The following is a 12,190-nucleotide window of genomic DNA, read 5'->3' on the forward strand; positions in this document are numbered from 1 at the left end:
AGGTAATATCTTAGGTATCTTCTAGTTCTCACATCACATAAGTAAAACTTTTCTTTCATGAGGTTTCTTAGGAGGCAAACTCTTGGAATATTTCCTTCTATGCTACCACAAATCCTGCTCTCCTCCAATATGGTGTCATCTCTTTGAGGCAAAACTTGCTGCTTTACAGAATGGTGATTCACTTGAATAGTGCCATGAACCCCAGGACAATAGCAGCCACTACTATCCAAAAGTCACAGTCAAGACTTAAATGTAAATTAGGTCTTATTGGTTTTTTTGTTGTTTGTTTTTTGTGCTGGTCCTTTGAAAATATGTTGAAAGCTAGGGACCCATTCACAGAAAAACCCACATAAGGATATATGCACAACATTTTAGGAGTCTCCTAGATCCTCAGAAGCCCATCCATATATTCTCTAGGAATACATGAATCTTAGGGCAAGAGCATTTGATTTGGGGACATTAAAGGGATTCCCAGAGATTAACTAAATTATCAAAAATGCTTCCTTCCTATTGGAAAAGGGAACTGCCAGATTAAATATTTATAGAATATTATTCAAACTCTTTTCAAAACTAAACTATTATGCTTAGTTACAAATACCCCTTCATAAATCAGATCATGTACTAACCAGCTTAAAACTTTTAGGATAGAATCCTTCTGCTTCTACTGAAGTTTCAGAATGACCTCTTTCCTCTGCCCAGACCATGTTTCTAGTTGCCAACTCCCAAGGATGAGTTCAAATGTCCCCTCCTCGTGGAAGCCCTCCTCAATCACCTTTGCCCCTACCCCGATCATTTGCTATCACATCATCCAGCTTTCTCCCTACACAGTCCTATCACACTCCTTGTTTTTAGTTGCATGTTGTCTTCTCTCCCAACTAGAATGTCAGTTCCATGAGGGAAGAGGTCTTGCCTCTCATTTATAATCAAACTCTCAGAGCCAGGCACAGTTCCTGGCACATGCTGGTAGTAGGCACGCAATTACCAATAGTTGAATGAATGATTAAGCTCTAGCCAGGGGTGGATTAAAAACTTAAGAGGGTCTAAGCACTAAAGATTATGGCGCTTCTCCCCCATATTTAACTCTGACTGAAAACAAGTTTGAACCACATGCTTACATGTACTGAAATGAAATTAGCTTCTTTCTAGATTGTCTGATTCTAAGACCATGGAGGCCCTGCTTTACTGGTGTCCTAAGTTGATGAGCTCTTTATCTGACTTTGGGGAATCTGGCACTCACTCATCCCTTTAAACGTGCCAGAAGAAATTTTAGGTTTAGCTTGTCTCTGCCTGTAAAAAATCTCCCTGGGGTTTTGATAGGTATTGTGTTAGATCTATAGATCAATTTGGGAAGAACTGACATTGATTATATTGGTTCTTCCAATCCATGAATATAATGAGTTGTTCTAATTAATTAGGCCTTCTTTAATTTCACCAGCATTTTATAATTTTCAGCATCCAGATCCCATACGTGGTTTGTTAGATTTACACCAAAAGATTTCATATTCTTTGGAGCAACTGTAAGTGGTAGTTTTTGTTTCCATGTTTGTTGTTAGCATATATAGGAGCTCTTTTAGTAAAACAAGGGGAAATGTTCTCTTTGGCAAAGTAAACCTGTTCAACACTAACCTGCCAGACTAATAAGCTACCTAACATTCAAGTACCTGATAATGTGCCTCTAAATCTCTTAACTTTAGCCCATTTTTTAAAAAAGATTTTATTTATTCATTCATGAGAGACACAGAGAGAGAGGCAGAGATATAGGCAGAGGGAGAAGCAGGCTCCCTGTGGGGAGCCTGATGTAGGACTCCATCCCAGGACCCCAGGATCATGCCCTGAGCCAAAAGCAGATGCTCAACCCCTGAGCCACCCACCCAGGTGCTCCGATGTAGCACAGTTCTTAATTTCCATACACTGATCTCTACTACTATTGGAGGGTCTTCTTGTCCCTCTTCCGAATACACCTTATTCATTCCACCTCCATGTCTTTGCTCACCCCATTTCTCCTGTAGAATAGTTCCACACCACCACCTTTCCCCCACCCCCCACCAGCCCCCTGCCCTTTTAACCCAAACTAGATTTTAGTTATCCTTTAAGGATGAGGTCAAAGCTCTTCAGAAGATGCCTTCCCTGACAACCCCAGCCTACGCTGCTCTTTTTTTTTTTTTTTTCCTGCTGGACTCTTTTAAGCAAGATTATGTGCCTCTCAATCACGAATTTACTTTCTAATTAGTTTTAATCTATGTCCTGTTTCCCTTATCAGATGTTAGATACTGGGAAGGCTCCCACACTAGCTATTATGATACCACATGCATGGAAGGCACATAAAGAAGGGGAGAAAAGTTTCAAGATGTGCAGTACCTAAAGGTCGCTGAGTCTTTCACCTAGGCAAGATCTGTGCTCTTCTTCACCTATAGGACAAGGATTCTCTTTTCCTTCCTTCCCTCAAGTTCCAACTCCTCCAACTCAGCAGATTTGAGATGCAGATCATTTTAAACTACCCCTTCCAAGATGTTCTAAAAACAGCAGGTCTATAGTTAGTAGCCCATTTGGGGAGGGTTACTCCAAGAGCACAGGTAATCCCATTAAAGCTGCAGTAACATCTCCTGGCCGCCAGAGGACAGGGAGCAGCGGGAGAGATCGCTTCCTACCAGCAGAAGTCTTAGAGGTCAAAGGCAGAGGCAGAATGTGGGCTCTGCATCTGTGGCCTTCAGGCTTAATTCACTGCCCCAAGCGCTCAGCGGTCTCCCATCTCCAGATGAGCTCCCTTTCCTCCTCTGAAAGCTGAACTGGAGGTTCCCAGAGGCTTACCCCAAAACCAACCGTAAGTGATTAGCAGTAGGAACAAATGCACTTTAGTTGCAGGATTTAAAGGCAGAAAAGGAGTACAGAGCTGTTTTATCTTTCGAACCCACCCCACACCTCTCAGGGCTTTGGCCAGTTAAAAAAAAAAAAAAAAAAAGTCCCTCAGGCAGCGTCCAAATGGACATTCCACAACAAAGATTCCTTTAGGGACCACTGTCCCAAATCCACTACATTGCAAGTAGAGTATTTTAGGAGCTAGTTTATTCCTACACAGAAATTCTGGCTTGTGGAGCAGTGCACTCGCAGTGTGCTTTTCCGTCGTTAATCACATCTTTGTTATGTGATATCCACGTGAGTACTTCTCAGTAGAAGCAGCTTCATGCTCAAATGCTCAAAGAACACTGGAATAAAGCTCCGATTGTCCTATTCACTGATTCCGAGTCCTGGTTTGTCACCACCTCAGGTCTCTAGTTTTCCAGAGAGTGTAATGCAATCTCGAAACAGAGCTATTTTGATGAATCCACATAAAAAAAAAAAAAAAACACACAACAAAAAAAAAAACGCCACACAAAACGTGTAGCGTTAACAACAGGGGCTTGCACCTCTCAGGACGCAGTGAACCTCTGGTCTGACTTAAAAATGATTCTGTGCCGCCTGCCCGATGTCGAAAACATTCCTGAAGAGAACTTCACGCATCTCGGACTCGTTACACTGGTGAAGGTAGGGAAGTAAACATAAAGTAAAATAAGGGAAGTTGGGAACATTCCCGTGGGGCCTTCCCACGGCAAACACGTGCAGGTAGCTGCCTGCCTGACGACGAACACCGCAGTGATTTTTCTCCAAGTACCTGTAACGCGCGTTTTTCACAAGGACGCCAGTGCCCTGCATTTGGGATTCATCAGAGGTTTTTTGTGTTTGTGTGTGTTTTTTTTTTTTTTTTTTTTTTTTTTTTGTGAAGGAGGGACTGCGATTCTCTCAAATCGTTGTTTGCGTTTCTTCGCGCCGGCGAGGCAGCTGGAGAGGGCGCGACGGCGAGGTCGGGGCTCGGCGTCTCGGCCCGGGCAGGGGGGCCGGGGGCGCCCTTAACTACCCGCTGGGGCGCAGCCCAGGGCCCGGGCCCGGGTCGGGGCCGGGGTCGGGGTCGGGGCCGGCGGGCGCGCGGGCGCGGAAGGCGGAGGCCGCGGGGCCGCCTCCTCGGGCAGCGGCGGCTCCTCCCAGCGGCGCCTGCGGAACCTGCCTGTGAGTCGCCCAGCCCCGGAACGTGACCCGACCCCGCCCCGAGCGGCCGCCGCGAGGCGCGGAGCCGCGCTGCGGACCCGGGCGGCCGCGGCATGGAGGGGCGGGCGGGCGCGCGGCCCCGCCCGGCGCCCACCGCCCTGCCCTCGCCTGTCTCCTCCTTTCCCCGGGGCTCCGCTGAGTTCATTCACTGGGATTGGTTTCAAGTGACGCCATCTCTTTATTTTTAAACCAATGACCTCATCCGCGCTTGAAGTTTCCTGACCAGCGACTCTTTCTCTTTCCCCCCAACCCCCCGCCCCCCCACGCCTTTCCCCCTCTGCCTGTGGGTCACTGTGTGGGGGGCTTTAACCAGTTTTTAAGCGCTTATTCTCACTTCCCCGCCCCCCGCGCTCCCCTCGCGGCCCCCACCGTCACCCCCCCAAGTTCTTCGCTCCTTTCGGCGTTGTTTTCTCGAGGCTGCCTGGACTGTGTGTGTGAGGCGGGGGGTGGAAGAGAAAGGGCGCAGGAAAGTTGCAAACGTCTCCTCTCCTTCTAAGCTTCCCGCCCCCACCCACCCCTCAGAGGAGAGGATAACATAGTGAAGAGAAGAGGAGGAGGAGAGCGCGACGGGACGGACGCGAGCGGGAGCGCAGCCGCCCTCCCGGCTCCGCGGCGGCGCCTCGCAAGCCGGGCAGGCGAGGGGGCCCCGAGGGGAGACGCCGTGACAAGCTTCATCCCCCCGGACGGAGTCGGGAGGTCGGCGGCCCCAAGAGTAAGTGGCCGCGGGCGGGCCGCGCGGAGCGTGCGGGCGGGCGCGGGGCGCGGGGCTCGGGGCTCGGGGCGCCCGCCCGCCCGCCCGCCCGCGCCGGCAGCATGGACGCTCCGCGGCGCGCCGGCTCTCGCCCCGCCGGCTCTGCCTTCCCGGGCGTCCGGGCCACCTTTCCGGGAGGCGGGGTGGGGGCGACGGCGGCCCGGAGCCGCACCAGCGGGTCGGCGCGGGGCGGGGGGGGGCGGTGTAGGCCTAGCGGGGGGCCGGGCCGAGCGGGAAGGGGGCGGGCGGGCGGGCGCGCGCGGGGTCTCGGTCAGCGCGTCCCCCCGGCCGCGCCGCGGCGAGCGACCCGGGCGGCGGGATCCCGGCGCGAGGAGCGGCCGCCGCGGGACGCGCGCTACCTTCGCGGGCGGAGCTGCTCACTTCCAGGCGCGACTGTTACACAACACGCCTGCCAAGTGGGGCCCCGGCCTGACTGTTCCCATTATCCCAAATTCGCCTTTGGTGTAAGCGGCGGGGCCACCTGGGTGGCGACGGTGCCGGCTTCTCTTAAACCTCACGGACCAACCGAAAACTCGGTTTTTCCTGCGGGGGCTCGAGTCGCGGAGTTGGGGGGGGGGGCGGCCCGTGACTTCTTTATCTCCCCGAGTGGTAGGTAGGTAGAACGTGAGAACTAAGAAAGCCCAGAGGGACAGCCGAGGATCTGCTTTTCATGAGTGGTTTCAGGTAATAAAACACCAGGGAGGAACATATTTATACAAGATTGAGGCTTTCAGATAATGGGTTAATTTCCCTAAAGCAAACAAACAAAAGTCCGGTGATTAACTGGGACAAATACGAGTAGACCTGAAAAATGAATGGATACTGCAGAATCCTGAAGGAGTTTATGAAACGCCGGCTGCAAGGATCCTCAGGTCTGGCTGTTTCAGATTGTTTGGAGAAAGCACACCTCTCACCAGCCGGTGATGAATAAAGTGGAGAGGAAAAACCTGTTGCATAATCTCATTTGCTGTGGGGCTGGCTGTGCCGTCCCCTTGAACCAAGGGGAAGTGAGTTAAGATGCAGGGTTTTTAAAACTCTCTGAAGTTTTTATTTACCCAGTGCTCTGGCTGCCACTTCTGCTTTAAAAGATTATAAGTAAATACTCTGCCCTTACAAGTCAACCAAACCTATCAAACCTGTTTAGAAAATGACCAGGTATGTTTCTTTTCTTTCTTCCGGTGTGTGTGTGTGTGTTTGAGAAATGTACCATCCATGAAAGACTTTCTGACTATTTGGGGAATGTAGGCTGTCGGAAAAAGTGTCTCTTTATGCCCCTGATTTTGTGGAGCTGATTGAGAGTGCACCTAGGTGACAACTCTTTCCTCAAAGGTGGTGTACTCTTTCAAACTCCATGGAGAGATTTTTAAAGTTAAGGTCAATTTTTAAAGGAAGGGGAGGATTGTTGCCAGTTTACTTTTAATTATTTACTTTTCTTTGACAATCCTGTATATTGGTGGTCACACAGCTTGGGAGGCAATAATTAATTAAGACTTGTGGAGTTCTCTTATTTGGTGAAGGCAAAAAGCTGGAGAAGTGAATTGAAAAACTAGGAATTTGTAGCTTCATGTAGGTATTTTCATCAGAATGTGACTAGGCACCACGAAAGTTTTTTGGTTTTTGTTTTTTTAAATAAAGTCATAGAATCTAGTGTAGAAGGTTGCTGTTAAAAGAATTGTGGGGGGGGGGCAAGGCGGGGGAGGTTAACATTGAATATCTTATATAAAAATTTGGGCTAAATTCACCAGCCCAAAAGTTAGTTTTTGGGTAAAATAATGCATACTTATCAAAGTTCCACATGGGGAATTAGAAATGGTTAATTCTGTTAATATGGTGAATAGTGTATGAAGGAAAGTGAATTCAAGCACTGTTGCCCTACGTTCAGACGTAAAATAACTGAATAGCTATAAAGTAAAAATAGTCACGTAGAGTTGAAGATTAGGGGTCTCTGTGGCCAAAAATTTAATGACAGTAACTGAAAAGGGGGCAAAAGAGAAGATCCTCTTGACCCAGTTCTTTCCCTTTTTCTTGCACATTTTAAAACTTATTTGTAGAAGGGAGGCTGAGATCAGGTCTGAGATAGGTGCAGGGTTTATAGGCTGGGACCAGAAGAAGGGCCAGGGTTGATGGTATATTCTGTAAATGCTTATATTGGGAATTTGATTCTGTAGAGGTTTTTAGTCTACAGGATTATATGCTGCTGAAGCTGATTTACATAGCTGTCCAGTATTAATGCTTTCCTATCTTCAGCCAGTCACAACATCCTACTAAATATAATTTGCTAGAATTACCAGTGTAATTTTCCCCAGAAACCTGACCTTTTCTGGATTATCTTTAAAAAAAAGTGGGATTTTCTATCCTGTGTTATTTGGACTAAAAATTTCACTGAATGTTTAATTGCTTTTTGAATGCTTTGCATTTTCAAGCAAATGCTATTTTAAAATGAAGAAGTAAATTAATATAGAGTAGGTCAATTTGGATCAGAATTCCAAGAAAAGGGAGGAAAGAAATCAGGGGAAACAGAAACCAGATTTTTATGACAGACTTCAACAGGTTGAGAAAACTAGTTAAAAGACTTCATAGGAAAAAACCACAGTTGGTGCTTGATTGGCTTTTTAAAAATTGCATCAAAATCTGAAACCAAGACAGATATCCACTATCATAAAAGAAAATATTACTAATGTTGGCTTAACCAAAAACATAATTAAGAAAGTAAGTCTTGCCCAAAGCCACATGATATATTCCAAAGCCAGATGTCAATTTTTAAAAAAATTTTCTTGTGTTGTGGATAATCTCATATTTTTCTATATTTCATTAGCCTAGATCATCAAGGGTTGGCTAGAGGTGAAGGGATGAAGTTCATAAAGCTTGGCTGGATTTAAAGAAGCAAGCTCTGGCTTTAAGTAGAGGCCATTCTCATACACTGAGGAAAGGAGTTTGAAATTTAATCAAATAAATGACTAGAGGAAACAGGAGTGGTTCAAAAGGAAGAATCCAAGGCAGATTACTAAGGACAGGTACAAAGAAGTAATAAAAGCTTGCCAAGGGTATGATCATTAAAGAAGGAAATGGGATACATCTTGGCATGAAAGAAAAAAGACATAAAGGGAAAAAATACTCTTCAATTTTTCAGCAACAAGAAGGGGGTATGAAACTTTACCTCCTCATTGATTGGGATTAGATACCTCATCATAGGTATCAAAAAGTCACAAGGTTTTTCATGACAAAAAATTTAATCTTGGAGGAAGAGATGGATAAAGTAAATTATGAACATAAGTTTTATGAGAATGTGTAACTTGAAATTGCCAAATGTAAATTTAAAGTAGAGACCCACTGCAATTCCAACTGAGTTATTAGGAAGGGAGGCGTAGGTTATAAAAAGTTGGAACTATTGACTACATTGATTTCTAGATTAATTGCAGATTTAAATCAATCAAGAAAAAACATTTATTAAAGATGTGTTATTTATATATACTGAGGTGGATACCAAAAGCTGGAGACATGGATCCATGCCTTTAATAAAGGGAGGAGGATTATAAGAATTTTAAGGGAAGGGGATCCCTGGGTGGCGCAGCGGTTTGGCGCCTGCCTTTGGCCCAGGGCGCGATCCTGGAGACCCGGGATCGAATCCCACGTCAGGCTCCCGGTGCATGGAGCCTGCTTCTCCCTCTGCCTGTGTCTCTGCCTCTCTCTCTCTCTCTCTGTGACTATCATAAATAAATAAAAAAAAAAATTAAAAAAAAAAAGAATTTTAAGGGAAGTATGCACATTTGTAAAGATAACTACCAGACAGCTGGGAAGTGCCAAATTCATGGTATAAGGTAGAAAAAGATTGGAGCATTGGAGGAGGTAATGGGGAGGTAATATTTGTGGAGATAACAGAATTTTACCTTGGCCTTAAAGGATGGTTAATGTGTATGGAGGAAAGAAAGTCCATCCGTCTGTTCATTCAGCAAATTTATGTGGAGCCTCTACTACGTATTAGACACTGTTCTAGGAACTGGGCATACAGTGGAAAATAAGATAAAATTTTTGTCCTGAAGGGCCTTATATTCTAGTGGGAGAAGACAGAGGAATAGTAAACACTGCATGGAAAATCTGATGACAAATTGTGGTGTCTAGTGAAGATAATAATGGGCAGAGTCCAGGAAATTATAGAGGGCTGATTATGGTTCCACTTACTTTATTTTGTGTATGGTGTCCTGATGAATGTTAATGGTCCAACTTTTTAGTATTTATTAGCAGTCCAAACCAATTTGAGTAGAGGTGTACACCTTAATTAACTTTGACCAGTTTTTTTTTCTTTTTAGAAACCTACATAATATTTTTTAGGTTGAAGCATGCAAGCTTTGAGTTTTTTTTTTTTTTAAGATTTTATTTATTTATTCATGAGAGACAGAGAGAGAGGCAGAGACACAGGCAGAGAGAGAAGCAGGCCTCATGCAGGGAGCCCGATGCAGGACTTGATCCGGGGACTCCAGGATCATGCCCTGAACCAAAGGCAGACGCCTAACCACTGAGCCACCTGGGCGTCCCAAGCTTTGAGTTTTTAACTCCTCATTAAACTGTTTATCTTCAATTTTTTTTTGCTGCCATTTGCTAAGAATCTCGTGTTTTTACAGTGAGGTTAATAGCATTGTTGATAGTATACCTAGGGTTGTGATGTATATGTGGGGCTGTATACTTAGGTCCAATTCTCCATTAGAAACTAATCGTATAACAGTAGTGCTGTAAAGTGAAGCTAAATTCCAAGGACAGTTTGTTTGATGGTGCCTTCCATGAGAACACACACAAACAAGAGGTGTACAGACAGTAGAAGTAAACTATTCATCTTAATAACCAGATAGGAGAAATAGGGTAAAGGATGATAGCTCTCTAGGTCTTACCCACATGGTACAGGAATCCAGTGGTAAATTTGGGCTGCGTTGTGTTCTGTGTGCCTTATTATGTCTTCTTAAAAATTGGTGGGGGAGTTAGTAGTTAGTGGTCTCACTGGAAATACTGCTTCAAGTTTAGGGTTTTTTTGTTTTTGTTTTTTAAGATTTTATTTATTTATTTGACAGATAGAGGGGATGTGCACAGTAGGCAGAGGGAGAGGGAGAAGCATGTTCTCCCTTGAGCAGGGAGCCTGATTCAGGGCTCCATCCCAGGACTCTGGGATCATGACCTGAGCCAAAGGCAGAGACGCTTAACTGACTGAGCCACCCAGGCTCCCACTTAGGCCTTTTTATCCTGTTTTTTTCTACAAATAGAACCTTGAAGCAAAATGTCAGTTCTGAAATGGGGAAGTCTGGACTCAGTGTAGTTATCTGACTACCAGATTTGTTATTTATGAGAAGATGTTCTGTATAGTGTCACCTAAAATTTTTTTAGTGACTATTTCATGTTGTTGTTGTTCTTAAAGACTTTATTTATCCATTCATGAGAGACAGAGAGAGAGAGAGAGGCAGAGACACAGGCAGAGGGAAAAGCAGGCTCCGTGCAGGGAACCCGATGTGGGACTCAATCCTGGGACTCCAGGATCACACCCTGAGCCAAAGGCAAATGCCCAACCACTGAGCCGCCCAGGCGGCCCTATTTCATGTTTTTAGACAGATTTATGAAGTACTTCTCAAGTATTCTTTAAGAAATATGTTCTGTCCTCTTCACACTTCGTGAAGTTTTAAATGTAACAGGATCTATAGGTGAAATTGAGGTAAAGGATTCTAAAACGGATTTATATTAAGTGTCTATTACATGTGCTTCTGTAGTATATTCTGACATCCTTGGGATGAGCCTATGGAAAAAAAAAAGTTTTCAGAGGAGGTGGGAAATCCTTTAGCATTCCCTTGGTTTCCTTCTAAACATTCAGAGAATTGTAGATATAAATGGTAGGGTCTGTAGTGTGTGTGAGAGGACAATAGAACTCACATTCGTTTTATTGACTGTATGAGGAGTGGGGCAGACTGCAGTTTACAGAAAAAAGATGCACTATAAATTGTAATGGTAAATGGCAAGGTCATTAATATTAAATAATTTTCATTCTTCCCCTTAAAAGTAACGGGGAAAGGCATGCATAGAGAGGTATATGCTGCTTATTGTTTGCATTGTATAAATTTTTTAAAAAAGTACAACTCCTATCCTAGATGGTACCTAGTAGAGTTGTCTTTGATAAATGTTTGCTGAATAAATTGAATAAATTTCACAACTGTTACTTTTGATCATGGTTCCATTATGTCTCTAGCTTAGAGCATTGTTTTTTTGAGCTTTGAGTTGAAACCTGTACAGGGTTGCCTTATAGCCTGGGCACCTGACTTGTTTGAGCAGTATGCTCACTCTAGAACCTGAACCCTGACCTCACCTCTGGCTTGCCTAATGCTGTGGCTGACCTGACCTCATCTTTTTGAAGTGGTGGGTGGTTGTCTCCTATCAACTTCTCTTCCTGAGTAGCTGAGCTGTGTCCTAAATGGTCATGCCTCAGGACACTGAAGTGTTGCCAGTCTGGCCTATTTTATAGTGGGTTTCTTTTATAATTTTTGTTGTTTGGTTGAGAGAGAAGCATATTCCTCAGGAAGATAGTTGTTGACTTTGATTTATAAACTGTACATGGTATATAAAGTATGGTATTATTTCCTTTTCCTTCTTAGCTTTAGCCAAAAATATTGTGTTCACTTGAAAGTGAACTGGTGAATGACTTTTTGATGATTTGAACCAACTAAAAACTAACAGACATTTTTTTTTAGTGGGGGGTGGACAAGGAGACAATCGGGAAATTACAACATGGAGTATGTATTAGATGATCTATAAGAATTATAAGCATTAAGTTTTTATCCATGTTAATGGTATTGTTATGTTAAAAATTTTCATCTGTTAAAGACACATAAATAAGTATAGGCAAGATGAAATGATGTCTAATATATATTTTTTAAAAACTTCAGGATAGGTACAGACATACATAAATGGGAAGTAAATAAAACAATATTGACAAATTCTTGATAATTTTTGAAGCTAGGTGATGGATTCATTGGGTTTTGTTATTTTCTGTATTTTTATGTATATTTGGAAATATCCGTAATAGTTAAAATATGCATTGCCAATTATAACTGTAGAGGAAAAAGTTTAGTAAAATTTTGTGGTTGGACATTTGAGGTACTTGACTAATCAAGTACCTTCACATTTTCTATAAGTTCTGCTTTTGGTAATGGGTTTTTAAAAATAAGAATTTTGGAGAAATTTGGTCATTAGAAGTGTTTAAAACTCTTTGAGACTTTGTAGTAATAACATGTGGTTTATAAATTGCTTTGACAGGGATCCCTGGGTGGCTCAGCAGTTTAGGGCCTGCCTTTGGCCCAGGGCGTGATCCTGGAGACCTGGGATTGAGTC

At 44.0% G+C, this 12,190-nt stretch overlaps 1 protein-coding gene across 1 annotated transcript in view; it reads left to right on the plus strand.

The window, feature by feature from the left end:
• The first annotated feature begins 4,363 nt into the window (after positions 1-4,363).
• Positions 4,364-12,190, plus strand: part of DUSP16 (dual specificity phosphatase 16) — an 82,432-nt gene continuing 74,605 nt past the window's right edge. Inside the window, exon 1 of the mRNA XM_072798984.1 lies at positions 4,364-4,792. The gene's annotated coding sequence lies outside the window, so the exon portion shown is untranslated. The remainder of the gene's footprint in view (positions 4,793-12,190) is intronic.

Source organism: Canis lupus, chromosome 25, assembly GCF_048164855.1.
Source record: "Canis lupus baileyi chromosome 25, mCanLup2.hap1, whole genome shotgun sequence".
In the NCBI taxonomy this organism is placed as follows: Eukaryota; Metazoa; Chordata; class Mammalia; order Carnivora; family Canidae; genus Canis; species Canis lupus.